The following is a 16,725-nucleotide window of genomic DNA, read 5'->3' as shown; positions in this document are numbered from 1 at the left end:
AAACAGTTTGACATTTTATAATTTTTAAACAATACTGTCTGCACAGAGAATATTATTATTTTTTAACTTAATAGGCTTTACAATCCGATGCAGATTTTTGCCTCCTGATGAAAAGGTTTCACGAGAAGTGGATGTTAGTGACCTGCTCAACCGTTTAGGACGTTTTTGTCAATGCTATGACTCTACACATATATTGAATAACAGCAGATGAATTTTCCAGCCCGGGATTCGGGATAAACATGTACCTATTTGAAATGCATAATTTTGAAAAATCGTAATAGATTTTTGGGTTGTCATCGAGAGTTCTTCCTCTTTATTCCTTCGACGTTCCGGGCTCGTTGCAGAGCCCATTATCAAGAGATATTGTATAGAAGTGTACTGTAATGATTGAAAAACCTTAAAGCATACACCTCATAATAATTAGGATATATCAGGAGTTATGAATGGAATTCAAACTTATATTTTTTCGTTTTCTTACCTACCGCTACCGATCCAACTGTGCTTGCGAATAAATTGCTGATAGTTGCACTATCGGAGTTGTTTCAAATTCTGTCAAGAGATGGCAACCAATTATGTTTTTTTAATCAAGGCAATAATATTACTTATATACGAGTATTATGATTTATGGATAGCGTTAGCTGGAATAGTACTCATTTATTTATTATTTGTTTACATTTATGTTATTGAGAAAAAAATATAAAAAATAATTCTGAAATTCAGGGATTCCAACAATTTTTATTGAATCGAGCTATCAAGTGAGATCCCGGGATTACAGACCCTAGTTTCGACACGATTCAGTAAACATATCTTGTAATATGAAGCAATATTGGCTTCGATTTAGACAAAACGTTCACAATCCCAGCAGCGTTTCAAATTCTCCTATGTACACGAATAGCAAAAAAAAAAAACAATACCATCAACATTCTTTCAGGCGTTTGAACATCCCTTATTGATTTTTTTATCACACATCCCGTTCTTATTGTGGGGGATGAAATAGAATGGCCCGGGGGTTATTTGCGAAGCCTACCACGGAAGGGGTTTTATTGTAGGTCGTTACACGTCGCGTTGGGCTGCGTTATGTATCTGATCTGATCAGCTGATTGCCAATTCAATTCGCAGGGGAGACATACATGCGAGAATAACAAAAGGAACAATTTATACAAGTACCCATCGTGAAAACGAATGGTTTTTTGTACACCACTGGAATGACCTAGTTTTTAGACATTATGTACAATCTTTGCTTCTGCGCTTCTTAGTTTTTATCGTAGATTTTAATCTGAAAGACACAACTAAACTTCTCGCATAACTAAAGATACAAATAAACTTTTATTTCGATTAATATTCTAACAAAATACGACAAAATAGCCTGCATGAACATTATCCCATTCGATTCTAATAAAATATCAGAAAACAATAAAACTATTATATTGTTTGAGACTTTCATGGTTGTTTGATATTGTAACATATTTTTGGGATGTTACTGGGTGTACTACTCCCTTCCAACGTTAGCTTTCAGTTAAACAGGCCTATTCGACACACTTAGAGCAGCGTTCGTATTCATACACCTAACAGTACGTACGTACACTTCAATGTAGTATCTCTAGATAATTGTCCATGCAAAAACGTCGAGGAAAGAAAGAGGAAGAATATGCGGTGACACCCCGAATACTCAAAATATTTGTAATGGATCCTTGAAAACTTGCAGTGTGTCGATTTATAATCTAACAACCTGAATTATGTAATAAAATGATACAACATCGCTTTGATAATGATGTTGGTCCAGACCAACATACACCGGTTCATTGTATACAAACTGTTCGAAAATTGTATAAAAATTGGTTATGATAATTTCTTTCGGAACGTTAATTTGATTCTCTGATATAGATATTCTAGTCTGAACTAAGCTCACAATGGTTGAGTAGCAACGTGTTCGTTTATGAAGTCGTAAGACTCGGATTCAAATCCCGGGTTTGGTGAATTCACAGGTTATTTTTAATTGTGTGCTTGGATATGATGATTTGAGTTGCCCCATCTCCACCCGCCATCTATATGCAGCCGCGGTTAGTGCACGCCCGCCTTCCATGACACTATAAAAGTGTCAGAATGAAAAGATTTTACTGCCACACTTCCTTGTCCCGAAGCGATGCTGCATGGGACTGATGTAGCAACCATGCGCCTTAGTGCTTAAAGAAAGAGTTCATTTATCTTTTATGACATGAAGTGTCCTCTGTACCCGTGTACTGAAATTCTGCCGAAACAGAGGAGTCAGGAGTTGAAAGTGATTATGCCGTCCTCCATATGACTCAGGAAACTTTTCAAATGAATCAAAGGTGGCCTTGGTGGCGTTCTTATCAAGCCGGCGTGGCCAATCGGGCCCGTATGTGGACGGACCCTGGCAAACAGCTCCGCTTGGTCGGATCCCATCAATGGGCTGTCCCAGGGGACGTGTTCAGCGTCTTGATGGTCGTGCCGGTCAGGAACTGGCTTACCCAGTGTGTTGATCTTAGTTGTCTCATCTGAAGCCTGCAGCTGTAGGATGGACAGAATTGGGTGGCTATCATAGATGCATTTTTCATTAAAAAAATATTACAAACTTTTTCCCAACGTGGCCAAGATCCACGACGAATTTTAGAGAGCACGGAAATTTACAATAAACCTTTCTGTAAAAATATATTTTTCTTTGAATTTTATTTATTTAACATGCGACTTTTTTTAAGAATTGGGCACCAACTTTGACAATCATCTTAAAAATGGTTCGCCATTCCTGGTACATAAGCTATAAATATAGCAACATGTACAAATATAATACAACCATGATAAAACGATCCAATATAGTATTAATAATATAACTATCAGCCGACAAAAGTTGGCCAATAATATGTCAAGGTATAATATGTCACCCCTCATATTAAATTTATGAAAGACTGTATTTTACAATGCGGTTAAGTCAATACAGCTCCTTTGTATTGTGTAGCTTGAAACAATAAGATACGATACCCGTAATATAACCCCGTGAGCTATAGAGGCTTGCCTAGGAGGAAAATTGGGTGTCTATTATTGTAATAAATCATAACCCAGTAATGAAAAGTTAGTCCTAACTATGTCATTTTAGGAATAATCAGAACAGTTGAAAATGTCGTCACGGGTGAAATTGGTATTGTTTCAAAAATTGAAGATACAAAGACACAATATAATATTTGTTTAATTAATATGGCCTTTTACTGTCGGACAGTAAAGAGTTTAATACTTATAATAATCAAAATGATTCAAAATTTAAATATAGACAAATGAAGAACGCCGAACTTAGAAGCAAATCATAAACAAAAGAGATAAGAATAAGAAGTAAGATACCCCCCAGGAATCGAACCTGCATCTCTCGGGTATCGCGCCCATGCACATAGACCACTATGCTAAAGGCGTCATACTCAATTGCAAAAAAATTTAACTAATGGATTTTACCGCGCTTGTTTTTACCGCGATTTGGCCGCGATACCCGAGAGATGCAGGTTCGATTCCTGTGGAGTGTCTTACTTTTTTCAAAAAGATTTTTTCTTTTGGTTATAATATATTTTCTCAGAAGTGTTTTCAAAATTATGTAGGTATGTTCAACAATTAGAATGTTACATTCTTAAATCTTGTGAATTATTCGTTGAATAAAAAAAATAGTTAATTAAAAATGATTGATATCATGAAATGAGATTGATTGTTTATTCATTATTTCTCGTCTCGAGATATCTCGATCACAGCCTTCATTCGTGACGAATTTTGGTCTCACACTGTTTTTCTTCTGGCGGGTTTACGCTAATGTGTCTAAAGACGGTTTATTTAAAAAAAAAACATCTTGATTAAACAGGTATAACCGTATCCATAGGTTTCTCTATTCTAGTAATTGACGATTTATCGGGCACGTTTCACGTAAAATCGTTCAATCAACTTAAGCCCTAAGCAAAAAGAGGTCCAATAGGAAAAGAGAGAAAAAAAACAGCCGGTAACACAATGTTGAATAGAAAGGTGAGTGTTATGTTGGAAACAACGTGAGAGATGGGTAAATGAGCCAATGGGCAGAAGAACAAAGAAGAATATGCGATTTAATCAAATGCAGAAAATTCCAATGGAAATTGGGTTTTGTTTGGTCCCTTGGACTACAAATATATATATATATATATACATATACAAATATAAATTTGACATACGTTTTAGTTTATTGAAAAAAGTATTAGATACAAATATTGGTATTCTAGAGACCTTCAAAGAGCCGATTCATGTCGGACAATTTGTTATCTAAATATTTAATAGTGTACAAAATGCCATTGAAAATAAATGTGATAATTTGGTTTTCAACTAGTCGTCATAGGTCACAGACATGCGTTATATTATGCCCTGTGATGTTTAACTTTGAAAGGTTAATTTTAAGTTTTTTTATTTTTGTGTTGATTTAAATTTACAATATCTGTTATGTTTGGTTAGAACATCGATATGTTTTATTACAGTATATTAATGTGGTCAACGGCTGGTCGGCCCCAAGTGGACACATTGACGCCAGTAGATGTGTTCATAGCAAAAGTTGGGAAATGCCAAACTGCCAGCAAGTCCCATCTGCTGGCCTCCCCGTGGCGACCTCCGGGCAATGCAGCGTATGCTGTAGCTAACAGCAGGGGGCGAAGGGCGAGTGACCGGCGCCATAAAACTGGCCTTCTGGCTAAGGGAAGGAAATCCCCGACAGAAAAACCTGGTCGAGCCGACCTTCAGGGCCCTCGTGGCTCAGGCCTCGGGAGCGCTGGGCTAATCACCTTGCCTCCTTAAACGAAACAGATTAACATAACACCTACACAGCAGCCTCGGACGACAACCGGCTCTGTAAAACGACGACCTTGCATGGAAATGGACAATGAAACAGGTAGAGTAATCCTCTCTAACAACTCGAGTATGCGCATTGGGACATATAATGTTCGCACCCTGCGTACCCCCGGAAAGGACCTGCACGCCACACGCATCATGCACACCTATGGTGTGGACATCCTAGGGCTGAGCGAAGTGCGCTGGAAAGGAGCCGGGAGAAAGTTGATTGAGGGTTACTCTATTGTCTACTCAGGTCAGGAGCAATACCATCGCCAGGGAGTGGCAGTGTTGATGTCAAAGAGAGCGGCCCGTTGCCTCGTGAAATGGGAACCAATCTCGGAGAGACTGATACGTGCCTCCTTCAAGACGCCTGGTAGCTCATTGACCGTCTTTCAGTGCTACGCCCCCACTGAGGATGCCGACGCGCAGACAAAGAATGCTTTTTACGATTCTCTCCACGCGGCAGTCTCCGCCATCCCCCGTAGAGACCGCGTGATTGTAATGGGGGATTATAATGCGAGAGTAGGAGCAGACCCGGTGCTTGGCCCCACGGTGATGGGACGACACGGCCTCGGTGACCCCAACGATAATGGTGAGCGGCTCGTAGAATTCGCCACTCTGAACGAGCTTGCAATCGGAGGCACTGTTTTTCCCCACAAAGACATTCACAAATATACGTGGACGTCTCCTGATGGACGCACGAGGACGCAGATTGACCACTTCTTATACAGCTTGAAGCACCGAAAGGAACTTCTCGACGTGCGTACTTACAGAGGCGCCGATATCCATAGCGATCATGAGTTACTTATTGGAAACATCCGAGTAAAACTCAGTCGCCAGGCGAGGCCTCCAAAGTGCGAACGAATTGACGTTGAGAAGCTCCGACGCCGAAGAATTCGGACCGACTTCGAAACTGCTGTACGAGATAGTGTAGATTGTATCTACGAGCGGCACAAATCTGAATCCGACCTCATTGAGGCGGACTGGAGCCTCATAAAGAGTGCGATTGTGTCGTCGGCTCGTACCGTCCTTGGTACCAGAAGGAGTGAGCAGCCAAAGTGGATGTCTGACGAAACGTGGGTTGAAATTGGTGAACGAGCCAGGCTGAAAGCCCTGAGAGACGAGGAGAGAGACCCCGACCAAACCGAGGACCGCCGGACTGACTACCAGACCCAAGACAGGGTAGTCAAACGATCCGTGCGGTTGGACAAGCGCAATTTTATGAACCGGCAAATTGAAGCGGCAGAGGAGGCAGCAAGCAGAAATGACACCAGGAAACTCTTCCGAATCACCCGTGAAGTCTGCGGCAGGCGACCACCGACTCCCGGAGCCATTCGTGGTCCCAGTGGAGCAATAGAGTCTGACGCAGAATGCGTCAAGAAGATTTGGAAGAATCATTTCTGCGGAGTGCTGAACCGCCCACCCCCCTTGGATCCCTTTGACATATCTGCGGAAGCTTTACTTTTGGACATTCCCCGAGCGACCGACATTTCCGATTGCCCGCCCACGCACACCGAGATAAAATCGGCTGTGAAAAGGCTCAAGAACGGAAAGGCACCGGGGGGAGACGGGATTCATCCTGAATTCCTCAAGTACAGCTTGAGCGCAATCCTGCACCCTATGTTTCATCTGATGACAAAGGTGTGGGAAGAAGAGCGCTGCCCAAGGGACTGGGTGAACGGTGAAATCATCACACTTCTTAAAAAAGGTGACCCTCTAAGCTGCGACAATTACCGAGGCATTACGCTACTCAGTGTTCCGGGAAAGATTTTGGCAAACATCATTTTGATGAGAATAAGGGACCCAATAATGCACGTCCTCAGGAAAAACCAAGCCGGGTTTCTACCTGGTCGAGCGTGTGCAGACCAAATCCACAACCTTCGATGTCTTCTCCAGCAGAGCCATGAGTTGAACAGTCCGATGGCCTGCTGTTTTGTGGATTATGAGAAGGCTTTCGACAGTCCGCACCGCCCCTCCCTCTGGATGATACTGGGAGCATACGGGATCCCTCCCAAGATCATTGCCATAATCAAAAGCCTGCACGAGAATAGCGAATGCTGTGTCAGAATTGGAGACACTGTCACGGAATGGTTCGGGGTCACGACCGGAGTCAGACAGGGTTGTGTCCTTGCACCGTTTCTCTTTATCATTCTCTTTGACTTCATACTACGGAAGTCAATACCACCCGACCGAGGCATACCTGTTACCCCCATGGTGAAGCTATGCGACCTGGAATACGCCGATGATGCTGTCCTATTCGACAACTCAATCGAGGGCATTCAAGAGACAATCGACAGGTTGCATAACAACTCCTCTCGCGTTGGTTTGAAAATCAACGCGAAGAAAACCAACGTCTTGTGCAATAGCACCTGTCCTGATCCAGATTTCCCTCTGATTAGCGATGGACAGAGCATCGAGAGCGTCGACAGCTTCAAGTACCTGGGGGTACACATCACGGGAGATGGCATTTTGCAGAAAGAGCTCGCTATCCGAATGGGAATGGCTGGAGCAACATTCAACTCGATGCGAAATGTCTGGGACTCACGATTGTACTCGGTCAAAACCAAATGCCGCCTATTCGACGCTTGCATTCTGACGGTGCTGCTTTACGGTAGCGAATCATGGCACCTTACGAAGGCTCAGAGCAACCGTATACTGAGCTTCGAAAATAGATGTTTGCGACGAATACTGGGTGTGCGGTGGTATGACTTTAGGAGCAACGAGGAGATAAGAGAACGTACCAAGCAGCCTCTCATCACGCTGAAAGTGAAGAGGCGACGTTGGACCTGGCTCGGCCACGTGCTGCGGATGCCAGAAGAGAACTTTAACCTGGCTTGCCTGTTCTTCAAGCCGACCGGATTCCGGCGTCCTGGAAGGCCGCTAAATACAATCTACAGAGTGTATACGGCGGAGCTACGGGATGCTGGTTTGACCTGGAACGAAGCAAGAAGACTGGCGAGCGACAGGGATTCTTGGAGGCGCCGCGTGGTGTCCATATGCTCCAGTTAAGGGGCGGATATGGGCAAAGAAGAAGAAGATATTAATATGTTCTTGCCTAAAAACCGATTTAAAAACACTAAGAAACATTTTATAAAGTAATAGGTACCAATATTTTATTTTGGAATATTAATTGAGAGCGTTAACCTCGTTTACACGTGCATGGATTTACTGCTGACAGTGTACTTGTACTATTATCGCGGCCGTAACAAGATAATGCACGTGTAAACATGTATTATCCTGCAGTTGCATGATTGCATGCAGGAATCAAAAAAGTTCGGAAGCTTCTGAATTTTCATGCGACAGTCAGGATTTTTTTTGATCTGCGCCTGTGCAGTAGAATGATAGTGGCGAAGTTGCCGTCAAAAAAAAAACGGACTACACCGCGGCCGATTTTTACGACCTGTCAAATACTATAATAAAATGACAACATCGCGTCTTGCTTATTCTTGAAGAATGATATTGGAGAGACAGAGGAGTAAACAGTTATTGTCACGATAGTTTAAAAATAAATACACACTACTGCTGCCAGTAAATCCATGCACGTGTACAGGCGCTATTATTATATCCCGTTTACACGTGCATGGATTTACTGTTGACAGTAAGAAAATGTATGGGTAAACATGTATTATCCTGCAGTTGAAACGTTTCATGCATGAATCAAACAAGTTTGGAAGCTTCTGAATTTTCATGTGACAGTAAGATTTTTTCGATCTGCGCCTGCGCAGTAGAACGATGTTGGCGAACCTGCCGGTAAAAAACGAATTTTCAGGCTAACCGATTTACACTAGCTGTCAAATAGTACGAAATAGTACCATAAAATGACAACATCGCGTCTCGCTCATTCTTAAAGAATGAATTGGAGAGACAGTCGGGACTTTTAAAGTGGGGCCACACCGAAAACAAGTCGCGCGACAACTCGTTAAATTTTACGATAAGCATGATAATTATCGTAAAATTTAACGAGTTGTCGCGCGACTTGTTGCCGGTGTGGCCCCACTTTAACGTGTAAACAGTTATTGTCATGATGATAGTTTAAAATTAGCACTATTGCCGCCAGTAAATCCATGCACGTGTACAGGCGCTATTATGCCATGAAAATTATAACATTTTTTGGTACTGTTCGGTTATACGGAATACAGCGGAAAACGCATTTTGAAAATATCCGATGAACTGGATTATTTGTTAGTTTGGGTTAGTTTAGGTTAGGTTAGGTTGGGTTAGGTTAGGTTAGGTTAGGTTAGGTTTGGTTAACCTAACAAATAATCCAGTTTATCAACTATTTTCAAAATGCGTTTTCCGCTGTATTCCGTATAACCGAACAGTACCCATTTTTTTATGCAAGGCAGTTGCATATTTGAATACTGTTTCACGCATAAATATTTAAGTGTGGATGTGAAACCTGTTCCTAATTTATGTTTTACTTATAAGTCAGTCATACACATTAAATTCTCAATTATTGTCCTACTTATCATACGTTTATATATAAGTACCCTTCTCCCTTAGCCATAATATTTGAACTAAAGTGTTTCGGTTTATTGTGTCATTAGCAAACTGTCGCCGTATCCAGGGGCGGCTCTACCTTATGGGACCATGGGGACGATCCCCCCATCGTTATATAATCAATATTCATATATTCATGTTACACGTGCCTGCCACAATACATTGATTTTTTTAAGTATAAATTAATTATATATTATATTTGTACCATTTGCCCATCCTTGATTCTTGTTTCTTGGCGCAACCCAGTTAATGCTACCACACTACAACAGTCTACCTACATAGCAGGCATGTATACCTATACAACGATACTGGCGGATCACAGAACTTCTGAGAACAGATTTCTGAGTACATTGTTCCCTGTGGCGGGGACTTGGGTGATGGACCCTTTCATATCAAAGCAATGTTTATATTATGAGATGCTATATGCGAATGTCAGTTATGATTCTCAAAATTCTGTATCGCGTCACTGTGTAGAACATTAAGCACGTCATATGCACGTTTAGCCCTACATGTATTGGTGCTGGTTCGGGGATGCGATTCAAAATACCCAGTCCTGCATAAATGTGAGTACCTAGGTAAGAGTTGACGTAGGTACATATTATTATTATATTATCTTGTCGGTCGGGGCATGTCCTGTCACACACCGCTTTAGTTTGCCAGTCAGACAACAGTGGTCAACAATCATCTATATATTAAATAAGTTTTAAATTATATTATTTGTTAATACCATTGTTCAATGGTTAATACATACTCTTTATTAGTATTGTAAAGTACTATTTGTAGATAGTTTTCATCTCACGTTACTAAACTAAATTTGATAAATAATATTAGGTACTAGGTATGATGAATGAGGTGGTTTATTTATTGAAATATAAGTTTAGTACATTGACATAGAATCTAAAGCAACAGCCACTATACAAAATAAATGAATTACATACAAGTAATGTCATAATTCAAATTATTAATAAAAATATAATATTCGTTTTGACGGACTCTCCACCATGATGTTCAACCTGGTTCTCGAGGCCATAGCCCGTAAGGTTGACATAAGGGGTTGTGTTAACTCTAACACATCCCAGATGTGCGCCTATGCTGACGACATAGTCATAATCAGCCGATCCAAACAAAGACTGATCGACCATGCCACAACATTGAAAAAGGAAGCGGAAAAGCTTGGATTAGAAATAAACGCCTGCAAAACAAAATACATGGTATCCACGCGAGAGCAGGGTCCACCTCGAAATATCTGTGTGGAGCAGCAGGTATGGGAAGAGGTTCAGAGCTTCACGTACCTGGGCTCTAACCTAAACAAACTCAATAAAACAACAGAAGAGGTGAACATACGACTCATAGCTGCTAATAAGTGCTTCTACGCCTGTAAGGGTCTACTGAGTTCGAAAATCCTAAGCAAGAATAGCAAACTGCTTATCTACAAAACAGTTATTCGACCAGTAGCTACCTATGGCTGTGAGACATGGTGCCTCATTCAAAGGGAAGAACATAAACTGGCCATATTCGAAAGAAAGATCCTCAGGAGAATTTTTGGGCCCACATTGAAAAATGGAAGTTACAGGATAAAAATGAACCATGAGTTAGAAGAGTTAATAAAACATGAAACGGTGGTGAAATTCTGTCGATCCCAAAGACTAAGGTGGGCTGGACACGTTGAGAGAATGCCTGAGCACAGGACGCCAAAAATCATGACCAAGTGGATCCCACAGTGGAAAAGGTCTAGGGGCAGACCAAAGAAGAGGTGGGCTGACTGTATCGAAGAGGACTGGAGAAAGATGGGGAGGGCTGGAGACTGGAGAAGAGCAGCCAGAGAAAGGAGCGTGTGGAGGACAATTGTAGAGGAGGCCAAATCCCGACCCGGGATGTAGTGCCGAGAAAGAAGAAGATAATATTCGTTTTGATTGATATTAATATGTATTAGATATTTCACGCCATCTGACCCCACTTACTAAAATATGCTAGAGCCGCCACTGGCCGTATGAATACAGACATACATTGATGACATGCTTGAATTCTGATGACATACGCAACCGCTATAGTATATTAAATAGGAAATGAGAGAATTTTACCCGAGTAACAATAATTTACACACAGTGACAGCGCAGGGGCGTTTTATCGATTCATTGTATTTACCAACACCAACCCTATATTTATTTTGTGCAGGTTTCAGGTGTATTTTCACGCGGTTCCATTCGAATTAAGACGTCGAGTGTACCGTAAACACGTAGCGTTTTATATGCGAGTCGTGCGATCTCAGCGGTTTGCCAATTGGAATGTTGGGCTTGCTTTTTGAAAATGGGACGAAAACAAGGCGGCCTAATGACTAAAATCTAACTACTTACTGTGGGGGCATTATGGTCTCCATTAATGAAGAATTCAGCTAAGCATTTCCACCCTAAAATTTTGTAATGTTCTATTAGTAATGACTATAAATTATTCAACGCTTTGTAGATTTTAGTTTCTTTTAGAATTTTTCAAATCACCTTTGTTATAAACCTGCAATTCGTAGGTCAACATTTGTGACATTTCCAGTGAAGTCCCATGGGGGTAGGCAGGTCATACGTTGCACGGGGGCGGCACATATAAAAAGCGTCGAATGAAGGAACGAAAATAAATATTTCAAATTTTGAGAGCAGTGATGGTTTTCCAAGAAACAGGCGAATTGCTGTATTCACATCTCAGTGAAAATAATCTAAGCATGAAAAATCCTGACAACATAACTAGTTTTGCATTGTAATACCCTCTGTGATACATGTTTTAACGTCGGTTTATCATACGGGCAATTTTTACGGGTGCTTCTAAAACCGTTAGCGTCACGAACCTCCATGTACATAAAACTAAGGCGCTATTACGTTTAGAAAATTTATGTATGTGTTTTAATTATTTTACGAGTTACAGTTGACGTTCAATGATATCGAGCTAACTCGCTCAATATGTATTTATAGCTTGTTTCATATAGGTACGTATTTAATTTAAAAAAATCTAAATGTCACATTGAGAACATTTTGAATTAATGCACTGTTTTATAAATTAAATAAATAATATGATGATATTTAATATTAAAATATTTTGTCTATCTACATTGATAAACAACATTGTAATTGAAGTTATAGGGAAAGTTGTTGGCACTCTGAAATTAAAATTAAGGAAAAAAAACTAAAAATATACAGTGTTATTTTCAGTGGACTCTTTTTATAAAAACATATGAAAAATGTCATTGTGTATGAAAAAGATGATAATAAAATATAGTTGAAAGAACCAGAGGTATTGGTAATAACCAGTGCAGCAATAAAGTATGCACAGAATAATGGAAAAGTATACAATATCCCTCACAGGCTGTAAATGCAAATTGAATCGTTTATTATTAAAAAGGGATTTGTTCGTATGTTGGTACTTATAATATTTAAAATTTTGGGGCAGATTTTTTTATACTTAGGTCAACATATATTTTGTTAAATAACGGGGAAATTTTCCACCATACACAGTGATAATATTATGTAGATTGGCTGTAGTAAATAAAGAAAATGAACATGTCGCGGACAAATGCTGTTTTAATACATGAAGAAGAATTATTGGTCATCGGGATTAAATGTAGGTAGGTACCTAATCACTAAAATAAAGATATCACAACCGAGAAAATGGTGGATCAGCGGAGAACTAAATGAAATATCTACAATTAATTAATGTAAAACAATTGTATATTGAACACAGCGATCTTCATGGTATTAGATAAGCAGAATCTTCAGGTATCTTACATTCTACCAAGATTTTATTTTTAATCTCAGGCACCTGTTGGTGTCTTTGGTATTCAAAGTCTAAATACTAGGAAGAGCAGTGACGTCCCGTGGGGGTAGGCATATTGAGCGTCGCTTGGGGTGGCAGTTACTCGAAGGGCGGCAAATCGAGATTTGGTATACTTATAGAAATACTTAAACATATGTTGTTTACATGTTGTACCTATCTACAATAATAGCTTTGTAAAAATGGTATGGAAATAACAAATCTGTGTATTGCTAAAGGGTACAAACCAAATGTGTCAGAAATATCAACCAAATACGACATCAGATTTTGATGATTTGGGTAAGTTAATTATAGGTAAGGTAAGGTAAGGTAACTTACTACTATTTACTACTAGGTACTATTTATTCGCTTTTTATATCTAAATTTAATTGTGTATTCTTTATTGGTGTATATTTTGTTAGTAATGTATCAATACAACACATTCCTTAGATACTGGAGTCATGAGACGGTGATAAAAATACTGTATAAAAAATGGGGCGGCTTTTTGGCGCTGCCTAGGGGCGGCATTTTTCCTAGGGACATCACTGAGGAAGAGTGACTTTTACGAATAACATGAAGGTTTTGCAAAAAGGGACATTTGCAATTTGCTCATTGCTGAAAGAGTATTTAGGTTTATTGACAATACAACATCGAGGTACACGAATTATTTACTGATGGATATGGTAGTCAAAATATAAACCACACTGTTAGAATTATCATAATTTTGTAGAATTCCAGAAAATTAAAAAAATGACGGTAATTTCCAATACGGGGACATTCATTCTTTCATAGGCGATTTTTGAAAACTTTTGGTACATTCGAAAGTTACATAGAATTTTTACGTCTGGAGAATATGGTAACGCTATAGTGTAGTCGTCTCCGATGATTACTTCCATGTAATGGGGTAGTACACGAAATGAAAAGATTAGTTACGGGTATTAGTCCCAGAGCTCAATGTTTGAGTAGTTGCCTACCATTGTGTCATTTCGGGATGCATTGTTTCATATAAATGTTAATTAGTGATAAAAGAATACTTCCAAGCATTGACAGATATGTGCAATAGGTACTTCAAACAAATTTGTCGACCGATAACCTACATAGTACGGCGGCTCTCGTCGTGCAGTGCGTATGGCGCTGGAATTCCACCCGAGAGTTCTGAGTTCGATCCGGTGAGGACACAATATTTATGTGATTTTCTCAAAGCCTGGGTGTTTGTGATTGTTCAAAATAATTACTAACAACCACCTTGTACGAAAAAGCAAGGACATGGTTATTAATAATTTAAAAAAAACCTACATAGTACATACATTCAGGGGGGAATTAAATAATGTGAAATAATATGCTATAAAATGATGCAATACCTATATTGACCTAGAACACAAAGCTCTCTATCAATTCTTCATTATTTTGCGAACAATAAGTCAAAATGAACCCAGCAATGTATTTTTTATATTTTTATTATATACTTACATATTTAAATTATAATATTTTAATGACAACGTTGTTGTACTCGTATTAACAAACCAAAAGCATAAAATCGTCAATTGAATTAATTAATGAAGTAGTTTTAAGCAGAGCGTTGGAGCGGACCCTTTTTTGAGTTGCTCCGCTCCGGGTCCTTATACTTGCTCTAGCTCCGCTCCATGGTCTGCTCCGCTCAGGGTAAAAAGTTTTACGTATTATTTGTTTACAAATGTTAAAAAAATAAGTAAGTACCTAAGTAGTTTTAAAATATTCTTCATTTTCATTATTAATTATTTTAAACAAAATTCCGAGAACAAATCGTCTCTCATTATTTGCCTCTTCAGTCAAAAAAGTGAGGTTATTTATCACTCGGCAGAGTTGCCATATTTCAAATAATTCCAGTGTTGCAGTCAAAATATATCTACTATTTTCATTAGATTTTAGGACGAAAATTTCATAATAAAAAAAACCACTGGAGCAGTGGAGCACTACAAATTTTCGGTGCTCCGGCTCCGCTCCTGCTCCGGGCAAAATCTCATTGCTCCAGTGCTCCGTGTTCCTGCTCCGACGCAAACAGTTTGCTAATATGGACATATTTCCTTTTAAAAACAATCGATTCAATTAGGTTACGTAAACAGCTGGTAGGCATGTGTGAGATTTTTTTTATTTATTCTTGGACCGGCAAAGATAATTATGGAAATCGCTAAAAGGTTTAATGAAATATCAACTAATAATAAATTATTGTCAAATTAGCGTGCGCCAACTTTTAAATTAAATATTAGGACAACGCCAAAACAAACATTGCTCAACTAAACAAAAGACCTTCCCGCGACATATTTGCTTAATATTTATTATATTACAAAGGAATATTTATGTAGCAATATATTGCTTGCAAAGATATTATATTGTAAGTACCTATTATGTATCAGTATAATTAGCGTATAAAATAATATGTACATACATATTCAAACCTTCGACTTGGAAGATGGTCAATGATTCAAACATACTTCCATATATGTATGCAAGTTCGCCCATCTAAAGGCGAATTCTCTACCTACCAGAGACACATAGCGGAAAAATACGAAGCTTGCAATTTTATATTTTTTTTGATAATTTACTATTTAAACTGTATTAAGGCGAAGTCTTGACCTACCAGCGCATCTATTCTATACACCAGACTGCTTTCGGCCGCTACGGCAGCTATCTAGGACAGGTTTGTATCGAAGTATTAACACTTATTGTAACAATTACAATAAGTTAGCCGTCTAAATAGTCAAAACTGTCTATCTAGCTCTAAAATTTACCACAGCCGAAAGAGGTGCTGTTAAAACATAGCACTTATTTGTAACAATTACAACTTTGCATCACACAATTAAATATTTTAAAATCTTAATACTCTCCAAGCAAAATAGTTTCGCAGGCGACTTTTTTCCCATTAGAGCAAATTTGTGACGTGTGTTTGTCTCACTGATCAGGTAGACCCGCCACGCCGGGCCCCCAGACTAGAGCCTTGTCAGGCTCCTTGTGGATGCCGTGCCACATATTTCATCGTCCGCCTGTCTATATTAAAATAAGCTCCGATCTCTTTGTTAACAATCCCTTAGTAGAAAATGTTATGTAGCATTCCTACAATTTAAAGTTACCGTACACAAGTGGTACCTACCTAGGTATCTATATTTTAGTAGGTATAATAATTAATAATCATTATTTCCATAGAGGTATGGAGATAGCAAACCTTCGCTAGGAAGGCACTCGAAGCCTTTAATTCTTGTACTGACTAAATTATTCCATTACTTTTCACCTAACTTGAATTTCGAACGGAAAGAATTTCACTTCAGTTATCCATAGAAATGATTTGATAGACGTCACTGCACGTGATTGACATAGGACGACATAAAGCACAAAGGTTGGTTTCATAGTAATTTTACGAACGGGTCACCATTTAATCTCAAATAGAAAATAAACTACTTTCTGAGTTACCAATACTTACATAGGTACTTAATAATATACATACCTACTAGATATATTTATTGTAATTATTGAGAAAACCCCTATGATGCCCTGTTTTCGCAATCATTTCGTATCGATAGAGATATTAGCGGCAAATATCGGGAAATATTAATTTACTGC

General features: G+C 39.1%; 1 protein-coding gene across 2 annotated transcripts in view; it reads right to left on the bottom strand.

The window, feature by feature from the left end:
- LOC147068573 (cytochrome b5 reductase 4) overlaps positions 1-16,725 on the bottom strand; it is a 253,708-nt gene that overhangs the window by 182,411 nt on the left and 54,572 nt on the right. The gene's annotated exons all lie outside the window — the stretch shown is intronic.

Source organism: Rhyacophila brunnea, unplaced genomic scaffold (assembly GCF_057557595.1).
Source record: "Rhyacophila brunnea isolate RB1 unplaced genomic scaffold, BYU_Rbru_1.0 scaffold_3, whole genome shotgun sequence".
NCBI classification, from domain to species: Eukaryota; Metazoa; Arthropoda; class Insecta; order Trichoptera; family Rhyacophilidae; genus Rhyacophila; species Rhyacophila brunnea.
Note: the sequence above shows the minus strand (reverse complement) of the source record. Positions and strands in the feature narration are given on the sequence as shown.